The following is a 6698-nucleotide window of genomic DNA, read 5'->3' on the forward strand; positions in this document are numbered from 1 at the left end:
AGCAGGTGTTGGTAATAATGGACTCAATAGCGGATAAAGCAACATGGATTGCAGTCAACAGTGAGGATATGGAGTTGTTATTCATGGGTTGTGGCTGACATTCAAGTTACAGGTGAGAAGAACAAGGTGGAATAGGTGGTTGTGCTGGTCAGAATGAGAAAGACAGAGCAAAGGACTGAAGCAGGTGCAGTTTGTTGTTGATGTGCAATGATGCTGCTGCAATGGGAACTGCAGTGGTAAGTCTGAGGCAGAAGTGCAGTTGTCAGTGTTGGTGGTGCTCCTTCAAGGAGATGGAATGGGAAGATTATCTTGCTGTAGGTGTTGGCTGTTACGGTGAATGAATAGATGAATGCTAGGAGTGCAGAGAAGGACTTAAAGAGGGCCTGACCCTGCAATTATGGACGCGAACATGCCAGAAATGGGTAAAGTCTGCCGGATTTTATCAACAGCGTGATGACTCACTGTTTCAGCCGATCCAGTTCAATTAGACCTGATTCAGTCGAGTTAGACAGCTTACCCGGTAACTGACTCAGCTCCCTGTTCCGTCAACTGGACCGTTAAATATGACGCTGACTCATGAAGACCGTCAGCTTGCCCCGGTGCCTGAACACTTTCAGGTGACCGGCGATGATTATTCCGGTTGACCAAGGAACCCAGCAATGGAACCACTTGAAGGAAAATAATCGGAGTAATTTGGAAACTGCCAATGAGTAAGGCCAGGGATGATTGGTTACATCTTGAAGAATGGTTTCAATGGATTCAGAGTTGTTTGGAGCTGATTCGGGTAGTCGTTTACGCAAGTATCCAGTCTCAACCTGACTCCTAACAGGATAACTCTCAACATTTTTGTAGTAATCAACAAGGAAATCAATGATCATATGACCTTGCCTTTTGAACTCATCCGGATCAAGTGGGTTTTGTGAACATATTGATATGCTTTCAAGGTTATAAGTGGGGAGACTACCCATTGTAACTGCTTTAGCTGATGAGTGAGTGATAATTTGAGAGAGAGTTGGTGTTGGAGATCTCTAAAAATCTGAATAGAAGAAATCTTTTTTACATTATCAACTTAATTCAATTTTGTTTTACAAATTAGAATTTTATTTTACAAATTAGAATTATGATAAAATTTGTCTGAACATCTCTTTTACGATTTTTTTCCTAAACGAATCTGAATCCGTGTAATCACGTAGTGGTGCCGTTTCGTCAAGTTCTACGATCGGCCCTTACATGGCAACGGTTATATTAGTCCTATTTAATTGATAGTTTGGGGATGTAATTAGGAAAATTATATTTTTTTATGAATGTAAACGGACGTTGGACACTTGACGTTATTTTCTGATCATGTGATGATCATGCGATTTATCACGACGAAATCGTGGATGTTCGTGATTTAATTTGTTGATTATCATGTTGTGATTTAATTTGTTGATTATCATGATTAACTATCGATTGATATATTTCTATCATGTTTCTAGATTTTTAAGATTTAGCTATTTCAAGAAAGATTATTTTTTAAGATTTAGCTATTTTATTATTGGAAATAATAATATTTTAGAATTTTTTATTATAGTCCGCGAGTTACAACCCTAAGGGTGTCACTATCCATGCACAAAAACTCAACAAAACAAATTGTTCACAAAAACCCCATTTAACATAAATTGTCTATATTACCCCTCTAGTTTAAATCACCACAATAAAAATAAATCAACCCCAAATTTAATTTTTATTATATTATCACCCCAATAACAACACACCATCAGCAGCACCACCACGGTGCCACTACCACTGACCACCACCGTAGTCAACCACCACCACCACCACAAACCGCCGCCGACCACCAGCACCATAACTGTCGCCGACTACCACCACCGCCCACGACCATCGCCCCACCACCACCACCTCTGCATCACCACCGCCACTGACCACCACCGTCGTCAACCACCACCACCGACGATCGCCGCCACCACCACCAACGTGCCACCATCGCCATTGCGCCACCACCACCACCGCTACTGACCACCGCCGTCAACCGTCACCACCACCGGGCGTTACCACCACCGTGAGCTACCACCGCCACTGACCACCGCGTCAACCACCACCATCTTCGCGCCACCACCGCCGACCGCCACAACCACCGCGTCACCACCGACATTCCACCACCACCACCGTCACCACCACCTCCATCACCGCCATTCCACCACCACCAGCCAGCACCACCGCCAACACCTGCCACACCACCATAAACACCACTACCGCCCACCAGCACCACCGTCGACCACCAACACCACCGTCACTGCCGACACCTTCCATTGCTGCCACCAACCACCTCCATCTTCTACCACCACCGGTGCCAACGCCACCATAGTAGCACCACAAAACACCACTACCATCATCTCCATGGCTAAAATTTGATGAAACCAGAACTGGTTTCATCGACAAAATGAAAAAAATATGATGAAATCAAAACTGGTTTCATCGACAAATGAAAAAATATGATGAAATCAAAATTGGTTTCATCACCAAAATGAAAAAATATGATGAAACTAAAATTGGTTTCAACAATAAACTACAATTCGGTTTTGTCCACAAATATGAAACGTGAACCTAAAATTTGTTGATGGTGCCAATTTAAATTCAAAAGGGTCATCGTGGGTCTGAGAAGGAATCAAAGGAGCAATCTGCGAGGGATGAATCTTGCCGTCTGGAACAACTCCCAAGCTTCTGCAATCTGACATACGTGCAACACTTCCACATACACGTCTGTTTACAATCACAGGTTGCTGAAGCATTGTATCTTGCAAAGGAAGGTGGAAGCCATTGTCTAGCTGTATGTCAGGTTGTGAAGCTGATACTGAAGCTGAGTTATTTATGGGTTCCGGGCATGGAGGCTCAGAGGAAGGTGGAAGAACTGGTTGAAAGCTAAGATGGCTTCCAATTCTTGCTGACCAGATATTTTAACAGACTCACCCATACTAGCTGCAGGTACATTAGAGATCTTATTGGTTTTGTCGACAAAAAGTAAAAAAGAAAAATTGAAACAAAATTAGAACAACCCAAAACTCGTTTCAGCATAAATTACCGTATCATCAACAAAAATTGGTTTCGTCGACATAAAATCTGCAAAAAGAAACATATATTAGATGAAACCAAAACTGATTTCAACAAAAAAAAATATTATTATATTACCAACAAATTGGTTTCGTCGACAAAAATTAGCAAAAATTAGATGAAACCAATTTTGGTTTCATCATAAATAAGATGACACCATAATTGGATTCGTGTAAATGTCTGTTCAATTGCAAGAAAAAATACAACAGATATTATACATGTCCATTGATAGAAAGACGTCATTGAAATGTCATGATTGACATGGCATGCCTAAATGTTATTTCGCAAAGCTTTGAAAACAAAACGGATGAAACGTAGCTAAACAAAATGCTAGGTACTCTAGTTTTTTCTCTTGATTAACCGTAGGAAACAAGAAACTAATGAAAGCAGCTAGCTAGAGCTTATGACAATAAGAGAGTCTTAATGGTTGCATACGTACATGATTTTGTCTTACTAACATAGTCTGTCTTAGCTAGGGTGGGCTTGATCTAATGATGATTGTTTTAATATCCATGTAGCTAGCTACCATTGGTACTTCTATCCAAAAAAATTCTACATGGTATGAGATTACAGCAGGAATGGGGTATGTTTTTTCTCTTCTCTAGTAATTATCCTTACATGCAACTATATAGTATTTCGCAGGTTATAAAATTTTCATTTTTCTCTGAATAGAAACTCACCAGTGGGAAAAGATGCAATCCTGGAGCTCGACAACTCTGGAAATCTAGTGCTTACCGACGGGAATATCATTGTCTGGTCATCAAACACGTCAGATTCCGGTGTGCATACTGCAGAAATGTCAGATACCGGTAACTTTGTTCTGTACAACACATATCTTAGTCCTGTTTGGCAAAGCTTCTCACATCCGACCAATACACTTCTTCCAGGCCAGAACTTAACAGTCTCGTTAGAACTTGCTTCTTCGATTTCTTTGCCTTCTTATGGTGATTTCTACACACTTAAAATGCTTCAAGAACGAACTTCGTTAAGCCTCACTCTGACGTATAACTTACCGGAGTATTTCATTATAAATACTAGTAATCTTAAGGCGTCTTCCAGACTACATCTCCAACTCCGTCCAGAAACAGTAAACTCCAACTGCATTTCCATTTAACCACGTCAACCCCAACTCAATACCAGCAACACCTAATTATTTCCCCTGTATTTCGATTCACATCAACCATTTATTCAAATATCACCGGCATGAGTACTGAAGCCAATTGATTCTCCTCTCAGCTACATCACCTAAATCCATCGACTGCACGTCATCCATCTCTCATGCAGATGTACGAATCAACGACCACTGCCTTGTTGAACCCATTGTTCTCAGCCATCATGAGAATTGAGCACCTTCCTGCATTGTCGAGTCTTGCAATGTAAACACCAGTGTGTCAATCCTCCATTTTCAATGCCAACCTCTTTGCTGCTGCCAAGCACTGTTGAGCTTATTGAACTTGCTGCTCTTACATCCGGCTACAGAATCAATTTCCATACTCTTCCATCATCAGCACCAGTATTCTCTTATCCCGCCTTCAACAACAGTTTCCGTTGCAACCAGCTCACCCCATTCCTGCTGTAATCTCTCGGGCATCTCACAGCCAACTATTCTACGCGGTTGTATTTATTATGCAACGGAACTTGGATCAACATATCATTCTACACACATTGAATAGATAAAGCTCAAATATGAGTTAAAAGTCCAATTACTAGTCAACTATTACTATAGAAATCAATTTCTCAAGTGTCACACACACTAAAAAGTACCAAAAAAAAAGTAAAGGTAATTTTACTGGTAATGAAGTTGAATTCAGTGAAACCCACCATTAACAACATCATGGATTGACAAATTAGGGAATATGAGTTCGTAATCATATAAAAATCATTTCATTTCATTTCTACAAATTTATTCAAAACCCTATAACAGTAACAACAAAAATTGTAATTCAAAACCCTAGAACAGTAACTATGAAATTTCATTTCATCAAAATCAAAATCAATTCAACTTCTTAGTATAAGAGAATCTGAATTCAATAATAAACTCGTAGATAAAAAATGAATCAAAACCTTTATCTCACAAATCACGAATCAATTTTTAGAAAGAAAGAAAAAAAGATAATGGAAACACAAAAATCCATAAACATGTCTGGTGAATTAACCTTAGGAGATTGTGATTCAAGCAGATCGTCATCCAATATCCCTTTTCTTCTTCTATTTCGAGCGATTTGAAACCCTAGGTTCTACATAACTACAAAAATGAAGAGAGGAGCTGGTGGTGGTAGAGGAAGAAGAGAAGGGGCGGCGCTGCTGTTGGTGGTGGTAGCGGAAGAAGAGAAGGAAAAATTGTTGGTGAAGGATCGAGATATGATTTGGGTTTTGGTGGTGGTAGAGGAAAAAGAGAAGGGGAGGTGTTGTGGTGATGTGAGAGAGATACGGAGAAAGGATAAAAGTGAAAAACACGCGAGGGCTGTTATGGAATTATTAAAATATTTGAATGATGTAATTTAAACTTTATAAAAAAATTGGGGTTTTTGTATCACTTTTGGGGAAAATAGAGTTCTTGTAACTCTCAACATATGGGTGGAGTTTTTGTACTCCAAATATGATCACCTTGGTTTTTTTCTCCTTATTATGTTTTTATTAATTTAAATTCAATATTTTATTATTAAAAAAAATAAATGGTGGGACCAGAATAAACCAGAAGTCAGAATTAACATAGAACTCCGGTGAATGAGAACGCTCCATAAAACTCTATATAGTGAGAAATAAATGCATGGACGGGTTTTTTAGTCCTTTCATTGTTAATTGAAAATGGTTTGGGACACCATAATCCAATCTTTTTGTTTCAATTGATGACTTATAATTTATAAAAAAGTGGTCATATAAAGGTCCTCTTCGCTTCGCTCGGTCGGCCCAATGATTAGTTGGAAAAAACCACGGTCGTAGATTTATTCTTCCTAGACAAATTTCGGTTCTAACTTACCCAAGCTTTATTTTGTATTGCATTTAAAGTATCGTCAAGAAATGATTACTAGTCATGGTGTTTTGCCACACAACAATAATTGGATAATGAAGGGTTCAAAATTTCTAACAGGAGTTGTAATTTCACAAAATTGGTTAAAAAGACCAAAATCAACAATTCCTGGGTGAAAAAGACATCTAGATTTTGATACTGTTTAAATGGATAAAAATATAAGAATAGTGAGGATGTAAACAGTTTCATCCTACGCATTTTTAAATATTTTTTCTTATTTTTAATTTACATCATCAGGATGTATCCAGTTTCATCCTCGCTCTTTTTTAAGTTAAGCTAGGATGAATCCAATTTCATCATTCCTATTTTTTTGGTGTCCATTTCACCCATACTAACTTTTCCTCGTCCATTTGAACCATGTTTTAAAAATATTTGGACAAATGATCCATTTTTCGTTGACTTTCACCGAGTTGTAATTTCTACTTCTTCAGTTGACCTTCATCGAGCTTTATTATCAAGCATATCATTGTATAATGAGTATATGAACAGGCCTAAAATCGTCGAGTGCCGAGGTTAGGCTCATGTGCGATATTTACATCTTCGCGTCAGACATGGT

The sequence above is a fragment of the Papaver somniferum genome, chromosome 5 (assembly GCF_003573695.1).
Source record: "Papaver somniferum cultivar HN1 chromosome 5, ASM357369v1, whole genome shotgun sequence".
NCBI lineage: Eukaryota > Viridiplantae > Streptophyta > Magnoliopsida > Ranunculales > Papaveraceae > Papaver > Papaver somniferum.